Genomic DNA, 15,163 nt, shown 5'->3' on the forward strand with positions numbered 1-15,163 from the left:
GCAGAGAAAAACTGCTCAACCCAATCCTGTTAAGAGAAGGAGAGAAAGAAATTAGGAGCCCACAATCCCCTACAGGGTCACAACACCTTCATGACCTCAGGATGTCCCAAGTGGCCTTACCTACTAAAGTTTCATCACAGTAGCACCCACTGCTGGCAAAGCCTTTAACACTTAGGCCACTGAGGGAAATTTAATATCCAAACTATATCAATATTCCAGGGCAGAAGTGCTTTCCACATTTATTTAATATATAATAATGAATATGTGATTACTTTTTTCTCAGTAACATTTTGGGGAAAAAAAATCCTTGAATTTCAGAATAGCAGTCAGAAAAGCAAAATATTGATTCTTAATCACAACCTTGAAATAGAATGTTAAAAATTTTATGAGTCTCGGTTCTATTACCCTGAAGTCTCATTTTAGGAAATGAATAAGATGTGAATTCCTATATGAGTCTCAACATAATTCCAAAGATCTCAACACCATCATTTTTGATTGCCGCTCCAAATACACCAGAGCAGAAAATATAGATGGGGAGACTAAGTTGACCAGGTAAATAGTGCTGATGCTCACTCCTTTTTCCTTTGTTCAATACAAATTTAATGACTTACTTTTAGAAACATTTAATTTTATTTAGATGTTGTTTATCTTGACACTAGAAGTCAATCTCTTACCTGCTATTTGCAAGGATGTTGGTTATAGAATGTATGTGAAGATAAGCTGCATCTGAAAATGATATTCTCTCTCTCCCTCTGATTTATTATTTTCTCTTGATTCTCTGTTGATTAGGTTCTCTTATTTTATTTGTTTTTAGATTGTGTAAAATGTTATGGCCTGTGCTGAAGCAGCACATTTGAAACCCTGAAATGAAAATGAAAAGACAGTGAAAATCCAACATTCTGATGTTTTTGACCAAAATGAGCTTCAAATATAAATTGTTTTGTTCAGTACTCAATATAACTCTAGAAATGCTGAATTGTCCTATTTTGCTCCCTCAATTTTTTTCAGAACTCTAATTTATTAATCTAAATAGTACACAAAATTCATAGATCCCGCAATTCTCTTATTGGTTATGATCATTTGCTAATCTTATGTACTTTTAAATCCACCTTGATTTCAGAAGTTGGTTCTTTTCATCATTTTCTATTCAATCTCTTTGGCCAGTATACTTCAGATACACTTGAAAAATTAATGACTCAATCTGCCAGTTTTTGTGATTGTTGTTATATGATAAGTACTGCTGGGATAGAATGTACATTTTGGTAAAAAAAAATTCATAGTCATTGACTTCGATCGTGTCAATTTCCTGTTTCATAACTCTTAGTGATAAACTATATCAATTTGATCAAATTCCTATCTCAACCAAAGTTCACAATCATTTCTCACCAATGAACATATATCCAAATTACAGATCCTTATACAATTTCACCAGATAGGTGTGAATGTCAGCTTTTAGTCACAAAATCCCAGCACTATTGCCATCCACATCCTTCACTGTTACCTTGAAATAGGTGTTGATTCTCTTGTGCAAAGTTAATACTCCAGGTCATACACATACCTTATCAGAATCTTAGAATATTTATTTATCTCTTTTTCTTCATTACTGTTGATGCATTCTCTCATAGTTCCTTTGATATATATCTGGACAATTTCAGGTCTCTTATATTAATGCAGCCTCCTTAAAAAAACTAAAATACAAGAAAGAGGAAGAAGACAAGGAAGAGGAGGAGGAGGGGGAGAAAGAAATGAAAAGTGAATCATCAAACATGTCAACTTTCAGCTATTATCCCACTTCCATTCTCTACTTCAAAATTTGTTTTTGAAAATATCCATACATGATCTCTCCATTATTTTTACTTCCAAATTACATAAATATATTTCAGCCTTACTAATAAATTTTAATTATTTTTGTTAAGCTTACGGGGTGGCATTTTAAAAATTAATTTATTTATACCACATTTTCTTTATCCATTCATCTGGTGATGGGCATCTGGGCTGGTTCCATAGCTTGGCTCTTCTGAATTGTATGCCTCTAAACATCTATAATGGTTACATTAATATAACATACTGATTTTAGATCTTTTGGAGTGTACCAAGGAGTGTGATATCCAGGTCATAGGGTGGTTCCATTTCTAGTTTTGTGAGTAATCTCTATACTGCTTTCCAGAATGTGTTGCTAATCTGTAGTCCCACCAACATTGTATCAGTATAACTCTTTTTCTCACATCCTCACCATCATTTATTGTTATTTGTATTCTTGATAATTTTCATTTTGACTGGAGTGAATTGAAATCTCAGTGTAGTTTTGATTTGCATTTCTCTGATTGTTAGAGATGTTGAATATTTTGTATATTTGTTGGGCATTTATATTTTTCCTTTTGAGAAGTGTCTGTTTAGTTATTCTGCCCATTTATTAATTACACAATGGAGTTTTACTATACTAATTTAAAAAAACTATACTGTGGCATTTGCTGGTAAATGGATGGAACTAGGGAACATCATGCTAAGTGATGCAAGTCAGATGCAGAAAAGTCAGGGGTGGATATTTTGTCTCATATGCAGAAGCTGGACCACAATAAGGGAGAGATAAAAGTAGGGAATAGAATCTCATTAAAAAAAAAAAGAAGAAGAGATCATCAAAATAGAGGAAGGGAATTGATGGGGAGGGAAGAAGACCAGGAAAAGAATGTACAATAAAACTAATCAAACTATCCTATGCACTTATATGATTATACCAAAGTTAATTTGAATATACCACAGTTAATTTTATATATATATATGTATATATATATATATATTTATTTATAATGCTGATGTATAAAATAAGTATAAATACATAGAATAAAAACCAGTAAAGGAATGAAACAGTGAGAGGGAAGAGAGGAGGGAAATGGGAAATACTGTGAGTGAATTGAAACAAATAATTTCCATGCTTGTATAATTATGTCAAAATGAAATCCAATACTATGGGTAATTATTATACACTAACAAAAACTCAGTGAATCTATAATGAACTAATTTAAAAATTATAAATAAATAGAAGAAAAATATTCCATGCATTTTCATAACTCTCAAAAATGAATATGATTGTGTTCTCAACCTCAGTTCTATGTATCAACCCACATATTACAATGTTATTAATTAATGTACTTCACACCCCACAGTTATTTAACTCAATATATTGTTAGCCACCCATCAAAATCAAAATGAAAACTTTCCATCTTTTTTTTGTGTGTGGAAGTCATCTCAATCCTTTCTTATCTCACCTTTTTTTGGGGGAGGGGGGAACTCAGGGACACTAGACCACAGAGCCACATCCCTAGCTCTATTTTGTATTTTATTAGAGGTAGTCACTGAGTTGCTTAGCACCTCACTAAATTGCTGAGGCTGGCTTTGAACTCACGATCCTCCTGCCCCTGCTTCCAAAGCTGCTGGAATTACAGGCCTATGCCACTGTGCCCAGCCTCTTTTCTTATCTCTTGCCATATACAGACACAATATTGTGGATTCCAAAGACTGCATCTCAGGTTTGTGCATTTTTATTCTCACCATCTCTACTCCAGCAAGCATTCCTCTTGTGTTGAAATTGCAACAGTCAACTGATACATATTCTAGTCCCTAGTCTTTGTCCTATCTCAGCTATCCATTCCTCTACACTCTGGGAAGGCATGCTGCCCCACCTGTCATTTTAGTTTTAGATCACATCACTAGATTTATTGTCAGAATAGGATATAAACCCCTGAGCATGACTAGCAAAGTCGTTCAAGATGTTGCCTTGAATTGTTTGCCAAATTTGCCTCCTTTCTTTTCCACTTGCCTATGTGTGGAACATTTATTTTCTGAAAAACATTTTTTGCTTTTTCCCACCTAGTAAATTAATTTTCATTCTTTTTTACTCAGTGTCACTAGCTCATTATCCTTAAAAATAATTTTGCATTAAACAGGGTCTAGAAAGATGCATAAATATAGGCTATGAAGAAAATAATGACTCAAGATGACAATATTTTTTTAATTTCATTTTTTACATGTTGTTTATTTTATTCATTTATTTATATGTGGTACTGAGAATCGAATCCAGTGCCTCACACATGCTAGGCAAGGGCTGTACCACTGAGCCACAACTCCAGCCCTCAAAATGACAATATTTTTATTGTAAGAAATTAATATTTCAGAACTAAAAAATGTTAAGGTCTAATGATTATAAGCTCAAAATGAATAAAATTTTCATAAAAATTAAAATATTAAATATTTGAAATTACTAGAGTCATATAAAAGAGGCACTTGAAACTAAACGGGAATTTCCTACATTTATTTACTATTTTTCTATTCATTTAGTTTAAAATTATTTATGGAGATCAAAATATGGTCGTCTTTTGCTGCTTTTGCTGTTTGTCATTGAGTTGGCTTGCTCTTTATTGCTTTAATCATTTGTTTCTTCAGTGGCTTCAAATAGCACCCTTGTCTGGGCCCATCTTAGAGTCTCACATGCATATTATATGTACATTATAGTTTGAAGTTTTCCTGCTGTAGAACAGCTCAGTGTTTCTACTTTGTTGGGCCCTGAATGTATATTTGTCACGTTAACATATAGTGGAGAATTAAATAAATACGAGAACCTTTTCAAGTGTAAAAGAATGATAGATTACCAGTAATCATTGATCAAGTAAAATTAATTGTTATTAAAACAATTTTATATATATATATATATATATATATATATATATATATAATTACATTATGCTCACTCCACAGTTTAGCATAAATTCTACCACAACATAATAAATATATAAAAATATAGAAGATATCCTAATATATTCTATATAGAATATATCCTAAATAATTATACAATAATGAAAATGACTTTAGAAGTATATAAGAAAATAAGACTTATTCAAATCTCAGTTTTTATACAGGTTTTTATAGCTTGGATTTTGCTACATCACTAGTCAATGTAAGTTTCATTTTGACTAGAATAATTTTTTGAAAAAATGCAATAAAAGGGCAATAATGATCAATATTTATTTTATTTCAAATGTGAGCTATCAGTGTAAGAAAAATTAGAGATTAAAAATTAAAATTGATGATATAGATATTTATTCATCAAATAAAGGAAATTTTAAGACAAATATAAATTTTTAATGTTACTTATGGGCCATATCATTATGATATAATTTGGAGTACAATTATAAATCAATTGAGCCCTTCTAAATTAAAATAAAGAGATCAAGAGATATTTAATTTTTTATGCCTTTGGCTCAAATTTCACTTTACAGAATAGAAACAATCAGAAACTAGACAATGTATATTGATAAAATACAACAACAGTTTTTTAATAGTCAAAGTTTAGTCATTAAAATGTGCAATATTTTTAAAAGCTAGCATATTTGGCATATTCCTCTATGAAACAGGAGACTCACATCCAATTAGTCAATTATTTTTAGAATATGTATCACATTACGTGGAAATTAAGCCAACATTCAGTTTTATTTAAGAATTTAGCAAAACAATTACAGTCAAAGTTAAGAAAAAATACTGTAAAAGAAAGATAACTATTTCATTTATTAAAATAAAGTCGAAGACATGAAAGAAAGTGAAATTTTTTGCACTCATAGAACTGAATTTTGTATGAAGTAGAAGAAAGAACAGATAAAATAATCTATGGTAGTGATATTAAGAGGCAAAGGTGGAAATAAACATTTAGGTGAGAAATTATTGCCCAATGCCTAAGTAAGAGATTATAATGATGTGAACTAAGGTGACTGAAATATGTAAGTTGAAAGTGATAAAAGTCATGATATAGTTTTAAAGGTCGATAGTGTTTATATTTTGAAAAAAAAAATCATGGGATGTTCCTTCTAAATTTCCAACATTCTTTTTGCTTAAGAGCAGTTTTCTCTACAAGAACATTTTACTCCACTGCATCTTCTACCTTCATGAAGATGAAATTACCATCAGTAAACCTAGAGAACCCTCTAAAACCTGTTTTAGCTTCCTTTAGTATAACTTGCACAAATATCCACAGTTTGATTGAAGAAAAACTAGCTATTCATCTTCTATATCAATCCTAAAGAGATGGGCTTTTCAGGCATTTAAATATTAAATATATTTGTAAGAATATAATTATTCTGAGAGTTCCAGAGAAACATAACAAATAGGACATAAGACATTTTCCCAAAGCTTTTTAGTTTAAGATTATTTTCAGGGATTAGGTCATATGATTGAAGGGGATGATAAGGGGCTAAGATCTTTAGCCAGCAAGCTGGAGAACCAAAGTGCTAAAGGAATAGTTGCAGTCAGAGTCCAAGTCTGAGTTGGGAGGCAGAAAACCTATTTGCTGACCTGAAGATATTCAGGCAGACAGAGATATTCTTAGTCCTTGTTTTGGTTTTATTCAAGTCTTTAATGAATTGATTGTGACCAACCCATATTTAGGAGGTAACACACTTTACCCAGTTAATTGATTGAAATGTTAGCCTACTTAAAAAAAATGTCCTCAACAGGTGCTCACATTATAATGTTTAACATATATCTTGGAACTCCTTGGTTCAGTCACGTTTCCACACAAATTAGCCATCAAAAATCACACCACCCCCATTCAACTTGACACTTAGATACATCTCTTTTAAATGTACTTAATATATATATTACAATAAAAATGTCTTAAAAATTTACCTAACATGGTACAACTATCCTGCCAAAATATATAAATAAACTGAAAAAATTTTCCCAGAAAATTCAAAATCTTTGAATGAAGTTTACTCTTCTCCTTGATAGTACATAATTTAAAGACTCTGATATGAAATTAATAATATCTAAAACTATGCAATACATATAAAACATTTTACATTTTATGCCTCATGATAAGAGAATAAGAAAGGAAGTAAACAGAAATTCTCTATCTCTCTCTCTCTCTACACACACACACACACACATTTATAACAAAAATAAATTAAGGGGTACTCATGGTAATTATACCCTTGTTTCTCTTCTAAGTGGTCATGTGGTTTAAACTGCTATTTATAATTAGCTCTTATCACTACCTATTCTGTATTTCCTTTGCCTTCATTAAGTATCTCAGCTGTTTGTAGTTTTTAACTGGTAAAGAGAAACAAATCTATTTCTAAAGGATCTGGGACCTTAGCTTCTCTACATGTATTGTGTTGTTCTAGTTATCCATTGACCTTAATCACAACCCATGCTAATACCAAGAGATGCCCTGCTATTTCCTGTAATCCAGAAGTAATTTCCCTTCTCTCCATTGTAAAGCAGCATAAAGTAGCAGTGCAATTTCCCATCAGGAGTCCAAATCACTTCAGCCAGCACAGTAACTCCTTTCTTTGCCTGTTGATTCAAAGACACAGTTCAGGTGTCTGAGTTCCAGTCTTCTAATTCTATAGAATTTTGTCCTTTGTTGAAAGAAATATAAATTGTTATCAGTTCAAACATATTAAGGTCTCATTAAGCAGAGATTAAGCATTAGATCATGAGACCATAAAGCAAAAATTTGCTAGTGAATCACTAGGAATAATAGTGAGTGGTACCACTTCCATTTATACCTCTTGGTTTATGGGCATATAAACCCTAGCTGCATGAAATGAATGAGTCTTCTCCAAAATATGTAAGTTGAATGCACAATATCAATGTGATATTTGGAGGAAGGGTGTGTGGGTAATTAGCACATGACAGTGAAGTTCTCATGAATAGGATTAGTGCCTTTAGAAGAAGAGGCCAGTGAGCTAGGTATGTTTCTCTGCCCCATGTGAAGATATAATGAAAAATCAATCACCTGCAACCTGGAAGAACATTCTCATCAGAAGCTGTCCATGCCAACACTCTGATCTCAGATTTATAAACCACAAAAATTATGAGAAATAAATTTCCATTTTTTTACAAACCAACTAGGCTATGGCACTTTGTTAGATCAACCCGAGTACAGCACTGTCTATGAAAAAATACTATAGAGTACAGCTGATTCAGAGGATATAGAACCTTATTAAGAACATTGCTTCAGTGTTACAAATTATTACACCTGGCTTGTACCATAATAGATTATTCAAAAAGCCATTTCACAAACCAGGTGTTTTCAGCATAGTGGGGTACCTTGGGCAGAAACCCAATAAAATCAAATTGCTTTCAGTGGTTCTTGTTGATAGAGATGAATAAAAATGCATCTTGCTGTACAATGGCCACATACTAAATACCAGGGGTTATTTAGATTAGCTCAAACAATGAAACCAGGTCTGGTACAGCGGCTATAATTTGAGTCAATGTGTGGTGATGTTATGACAATCTATTATTATTCCATACTATATCCGTCTTCTGCATATGCTAAGTTACCTAAATGAGAATAGATTGGGAATCACCAGTTCTGTATTTTTAAAATTCTTGATGGTGTACCTGTAACCACAACAGAAATGTTGTATTAACTTGATTTATTCTTTAGGTAGGTGGAGTCAGTTCTTGTGGCTGTCAATTGTTCTTTTCTACTAAAATAGTCCTCACACCAAAGGTAGTCAAACAATATGGTGATTCTGACAGTTTAATATCTATATTCCATTATATATTCTGGAGTGGGGAAAATAACCACAAGGTGAGTTTAGGGACACAGTGGGTCTACTGTGAGATTTACCTAAACTAAAACTTCATTGATCACCTGATTTGCATAATTCCCTCTTCTGACTGGTGGGCCATCATGATGTTTTGGTCTCCTTGAATCAGTATCAAATCCAAACCTGGGTCATGTAGTTCCTAAAAGGTTTGAGCCAGAACATAGTTTGTGTGGTAAAAGGCTCTAGGACTATAAATGGATTTTAGCTGGGAATTAATTTAGGATCATAATTCTGTTTCTATGTTTAAGCTCTTGTTCACTTAACTTAAAACTTTTATATGTATGCAGATCAAATAAAATTTGGTAGGCTTCTATCTTAGTCCATTTTTTATTTCTATAACAAAATGCCTGAATAATTTATAAAGTAACAAAAGTTCCTAAGGCTATTATTCAATGATAGACCACTTCCCTGGGATACATGAGGCCCTGGGTTTGATCTTCAGCACTTCCAAAAAAGAAAAAAAAATGAAGTTTATTTAGTTTATGTTTCTATTGGCTGGAATGACCAAATAGCATGGTGTCAATCCACCTGCTATAAGACAACATGGAGAAATAGAAATATGAACCGAGCTTATGCAGAAAGAACCAACATGCAAGATGTCTTCATTTTTGTAGCAACATTTTTTTATGAAAATCAACTCAGTCTTTGAGACTAGCATTAATCTTTTCTGTGGGTGATGGCCCCTGTGACCTAATTGTTTTGCATTAGGTTCCATCTTTGCAAAGGTTCAACATTGCCTCACTGGTACCACCTGTCCCACACCTGAATCTTTGGTGAAATGGCCTACAACCAAACCATAGCACTTTCCTATCTATTTTTATTCCAGGAAAACCATAGTCAACTAGCCAATGCAACAGAACTTCAGAAATGAGTCTATCTTCCTGCTGATTTGACCAGGATGCCAAATATAGTAACCACACCCAGCTTGCATTTAGAGGTTGAATGCTTCAACTTGGCATGGGCACACCAGGATTGGATCTAATTATTTCTATTTCATTTATGTTTCTTAATTTAGTGACTGCCATTCCCATTGTAAGGTCTTACCTACCAGAAAAGAGCAACCACAGAGCTCTTTCAGATGTGAGGGTTTTCCTCAAAAAATTTATTCCACACAGAATGAATAATATGTTTTTCCAAAACAGAAAATTCATTCTATATAATGGTCACATACTAAATACCGGAGGTTTTTAGTATGTGTCCTGAGTCTCCGAGTCCTCTGACTCAAACCAAAGAGGACTGACATTGCTGATTCACTCAATATGGGTCATATTTTGGTCCATGTTTCAGATAACCTTCTAAATAAACACAGTCATTTTAAAAAGATATTTTAGTTGTAGATGGACACAATACCTTTACCTTATTTATTTACTTTTTATTTATTTATTTATTTATTTATTTATTTATTTATTTATTTATTTATTTTTATGTAGTGCTGGGGATAGAATCCAGTGCCTCACACATTTGAGGTGAGTGCTCTGCCACTGAGCCACAGCCACAGCCCCCAGTTAGAGTCATTACTAACTCACTACACTACAACAGTGATACTAAGCCATTCTCCATGGTTTGAAACCATATCAATAACTTGATCCAACTATATATACTTTCATGATTATCTTATAAGCTCAATATGCATTTCTCCCAAAAATGTCTGAATTATAAAATTCAGGTAGTTTTTGAGTCTGATACACCTCTTCATAAGTTATATTTTGTACCTCATCTTTTGAAACCTCCTGGAATTTCAGGTTAGTTATAAGATTAAAAGAACAAAGAGGTCAAAGAGGTGGTGGGATAGATCCTGAGAATAATGGGTGTTGTTACATGACAACTGCCACTGGAAAGGCCACTATACTATTCTCAGGGTTTTTTTTTTTTTAATTTTTTTTTTTTTTTGAGAGAGAGAGAGAGAATTTTTTAAATATTTATTTTCTAGTTTTCAGTGAACATTGATTGTATGTGGTGCTGAGGATCGAACCTGGGCCTCATGCATGCCAGGCCAGAGCGCTACTGCTTGAGCCACACCCTCAGCCCTTTTCTCAGGTTTTGTAGGGTTTATCTCCTCAGTTTGGGATTGGTATGGTCATTTCTAGTATGGATGGCAGGGATTTTTTTTTTTTTTGAGGGGGGCACAAGAGAGACTACTTCGATTGGGATGGGAAGGATAACTCCATTGTCAGAAAGGGGACTACATCTATAGGGTAAAAATACTCATTAGAATTTAGGAGCTCAGTGTCCTTGGTTTCATCACCCACATCCACATTCCAACTTCTAATATCTCATATTAGCCCCAGTGAGTGCCTTCACTTTAACAATAAATGCTCTGGAAAGCTGAGAATTCAGTTTGCTTTGTATTTTGGCCAGCATCACAATAATATTCTGTGTTTGGTTTTCAGGAATTGCCTGTGTATACAGGAAATAGAAGGAGTCCTCAGAGTATACTTAAATGACTTTGGGCCATTTATGCAGCACTTAAGCTAGCAATTTGAATCAATACTTTCATCCTTTCTTTTCATCACCTTGTCCAGCAAAATAAGGAATAATCACAAAACTTCATTGCCTGTTAATTTCAAAAACTAATTGAAGGAATTACATATAGAGTCACCCACTCCTTTGCTTTTGTGTTTGATTAGATGCATTCAGATTACAACATGAAGTCACTAGGATCTTTAAACCTAATAAGAATAAGAATCTGTTCCAGAAATCCCAGAACACTCTGTTTCTCTAGAATTACTCTATATAAAAAAAATCTGCATTAGTTAGGATTATCCAGAAAAGAGCACCCCAAAAAGGTGTTGAGTGTGTATATAAATCTGAATACAAGAGAAGAATGAAGTCCCAACTCAATCACTATTCAGGCAGAATTAAAGTAGTCTTTCTTTTTCTGCCATTTTATTCTATTTGGATCTTCAGTGGATTGGCTAAGACTCATTCAGATTGGGAAATGCAATCTGTTTACACATTCTACCAATTCAAATGTTAATCTCAAGCAGAAACATCATAAAATAATAATTGTTAACCATTTATCTGGGAAACATATGTCCCAGTCAATATATGCATATACATACACACATATACACGTAATTCTATATGTATCTCTATGTGATTTACTATATATATACATATATACACACACATATATATATATATAATTCACATATATGTAGTGCTATCTGTATGTGATTTAAAATATAAAAGAAACATTAAAGAAAAATCTTAAAATATTTTATAATTTGTATTCATTAATATTTAATAAAATTTCATTTTTGAGGCTCTCTTGCATTAAAGTCATATAATGGCCTTCAACCAACCTGTGAAGATACAAATGTAGCCCTGTGTTTCTTAACATTCACTGTTAATAGTGACATTTGAGTTAAATATCTTATTTTCCTGAAAATACAAATCTATAGAGTAGTAAAAATCCTATTTTGGTAACCTTATTAGGGAATAGTAATCACCCTTTTGAAAGGTTTCTTATAGATAAAACATTTCAAAGCTGGGTCATATATTTCTTTCCTCTCTCTCTCTCTCCTTTCTCTCTCTCTCTCTCTCTCTCTCTCTCTCTCTCTCTCTCTCTCTCTCTCTCTCTCTCCCTCCCTCCCTCCCTCCCTCCCTCCTAAAATGTACCATGCTAACCCATGATTGAACATCTTGAGCTCCTGAGTGTATCCAGTAAGCCAAAGATCCCTGTCTTTCTACAATGGATATGTGGCTTAAATAAGAATCAGCTCTTTTCTGTTAACAACAATAATAGATAGGAGTTTTATGCAATACAAATGAGACTAGTCTGATCATTAAATATATTCAATAATTAAGCTCTAATTATAAAAAATAAAACATACTTGATATGTTCTTTCTTCAAAAATAACACAATATGATACTAGGTTATAAGTTAATTACTGAAAAAAATAGTTTATGATGAAATGTGTAAGTTTAAATGTCAGAAAGGTAAGTGACATTCAGCAGATTTTAGCTTGTTGACTCTTCAGCTAGGTGTCCAGAGGGTACAATTTCAATTATGTTTAATCATTCTACTGTTGTACTTTTTCAACAGATTAGATGTCTAAATAGCTGGAGTCCAGGATAACTGCAATAGTCATGCTGTGGTCCAAACCACTTTTTAAATTCTTTTGAAAAATGCATCATCTATTTCCTTATTTAGTAGTGTGAAAAATGCCTAACTCCAAAATAATGTAACTTTTTCTATTTTTATTCTTTGCACAGTTTGATACATCATTACTTTAAGTATCAACTTATAAATAAGCATAGAACATGTATAACTTTAGAAAATGAGATTATTACAAGATCACAAAGATTTTTGGCTCACTTCACCTAATATAAAATTAATATAAAAATGTGCATGTAGGGTTGGGGTTGTGTCTCAGTAGTGGGGCACTTGCCTGTCATGTGAGAGGCACTGGATTCAATTCTCAGCACCACACATAAATAAAAAATTATTTTTAAAAAATGTATATTTTTTACTATTACTTTTTCTATTACTTTTTAAGAGTAGTATATTTTTTTCTATTACTTTTTAAGAGTGAAAATTAACACCTCAATTCTTATCCATTTTAGCTGTTGAGAATTATTTTTTTTCCCAGTGTGATTTTAATTTGTGGTCATACTCATACAATTTTATATTATGCTCTTTGATTTTAAAATCGTTATTTTATTTTGTAAGTTCTTATCAAGAATGTACCTTTACATTTTCAGAGATGCACTTTGTTTTTCCTAAGTTTCACAGTTCCAATAACCGGGCCTACAAAATCAAACTTCTCTTTGTCCTCTCACCATGAATGATATGCTCCTTTCATACATATTGTATTTTCTTCCCCTCTCTGCATCATTCACTAGAATCAATTGAGAAGTTTGGTAAGACAATCAATTTATCAGCAGATCTTTTATTTCCATTTTTTGTGTTTTTTAACTAATTAATTTATTTTAATTAGGTATATATGAGAGCAGAATGCATTTTGATCCATTGTACACAATTGCAGCACAACTTTTCATTTCTTTCATTGTACTTGATGTAGTATTGCACCACATGTACCTAGGGTAATGATGTCCATCTTGTTCCACTATCTTTGCTGCCCCCATAATTTCTCCCCACCCCTGCTTCCCCTTTACCCAAAGTTTCTCCATTTTTCCCATGTCCCCCATCCCCATTAAGGATCAGCATCCACTTGTGAGAGAGAACACTCAGTCTTTGGTTTTCTGGGATTCATTAACTTCATTTAGCATGCTATTCTCCAACTCCATCCATTCACCTGCAAATGCCATAATATTCCATTGTGTATATATACCACAGTTTCTGTATACATTCATCTATTGAAGGGCATCCTGGTTGGTTCCACAGTTTAGCTATTATTGAGCTGCTATAAACATTGATGTGGCTGTGTTACTATAGTATGGTGATTTTAATTCCTTTGGTTATAGACTGAGGAATGGGATAGCTGGGTTAAATGGTTAAAATCCCAAATTTTCTAAGGAATCTCCATACTGCAGATATTTGGAGAGCAAAACTAATACTAACATTTAAAGATTAAAATACATACATAACTAAATATCATTTTCTGTAACAAGGACTCAAAAAATATGTATATAATTAATGGAGCTGGAGAATATAATGCTAAATGAGATTAGCCAATCCAAAAAAAAAAAAAAAAAACAAATGCTGAATTTTTTCTCTGATTTAAGGATGCTGATTCATGATATGGTGGTGGTGGTGGAGGGGAGATGGGAGGATTAAATTAACTCTAGATAGGGCAAAGAGGAAAGGGAGAGTGAGGGGAAGGGAGGAGACAAGGGTAGAAAAGATGGTGGAATTTGATGATCATCATTACCCTAAGTACATGTATAAAGACACTAAGGATGTAAATCTACTTTGTGTACAACCAGAGATATGAAAAATTGTGCTCTATATGTGTAATATGAATTGTAATGCATTCTGTTGTCATATAAAATAACTTAAATTTTTTTAAAAATATTATAAATATACAACTCTGAGCCTATGAATTATTTCAAAATAAGTGGCACAGTCTGTGGACACTTAAGAAATTAGGTTATAAATAAAACTGATTGCTCGCTAAAAATAATAAGTGGGTGAAAATTAAACTAAAACTGAAGGAAATAAATATAACTTGATAATCAAAACAAAAAGAGAAGAAGCTAGCATGCTGGTAAAATATAATAAATAAGAAGCATACATTTTTCAGAAATCATTTTGGCATAAATGGAAATTTAAGAAATAACAACATGAGAAAAGAACATGGTTTGAAATGAGTAGAATCAAATTTCAATATCTATAAGATTCTTGAATCCAATTCATTATTTAATGTTTTTCCAAACATATCTTATTTTCCCATAAGAATGCAAAAGTGATGTTTGGAAATAAATCAATATTTTTGTAATTAAAAAACTCATAAATTTTTGCAAGTATTTTGTTCTTACTCCTCCTTTTAACACAGCATCATATAAACTGTTTTGAATTTCTCAAACTAAAATATTGGAAGGACATCTATATGTAGCTTAAGCTAACATAATGTCAATGTAATAAGTTA

This window comes from Urocitellus parryii, chromosome 1 (genome assembly GCF_045843805.1).
Source record: "Urocitellus parryii isolate mUroPar1 chromosome 1, mUroPar1.hap1, whole genome shotgun sequence".
In the NCBI taxonomy this organism is placed as follows: Eukaryota; Metazoa; Chordata; class Mammalia; order Rodentia; family Sciuridae; genus Urocitellus; species Urocitellus parryii.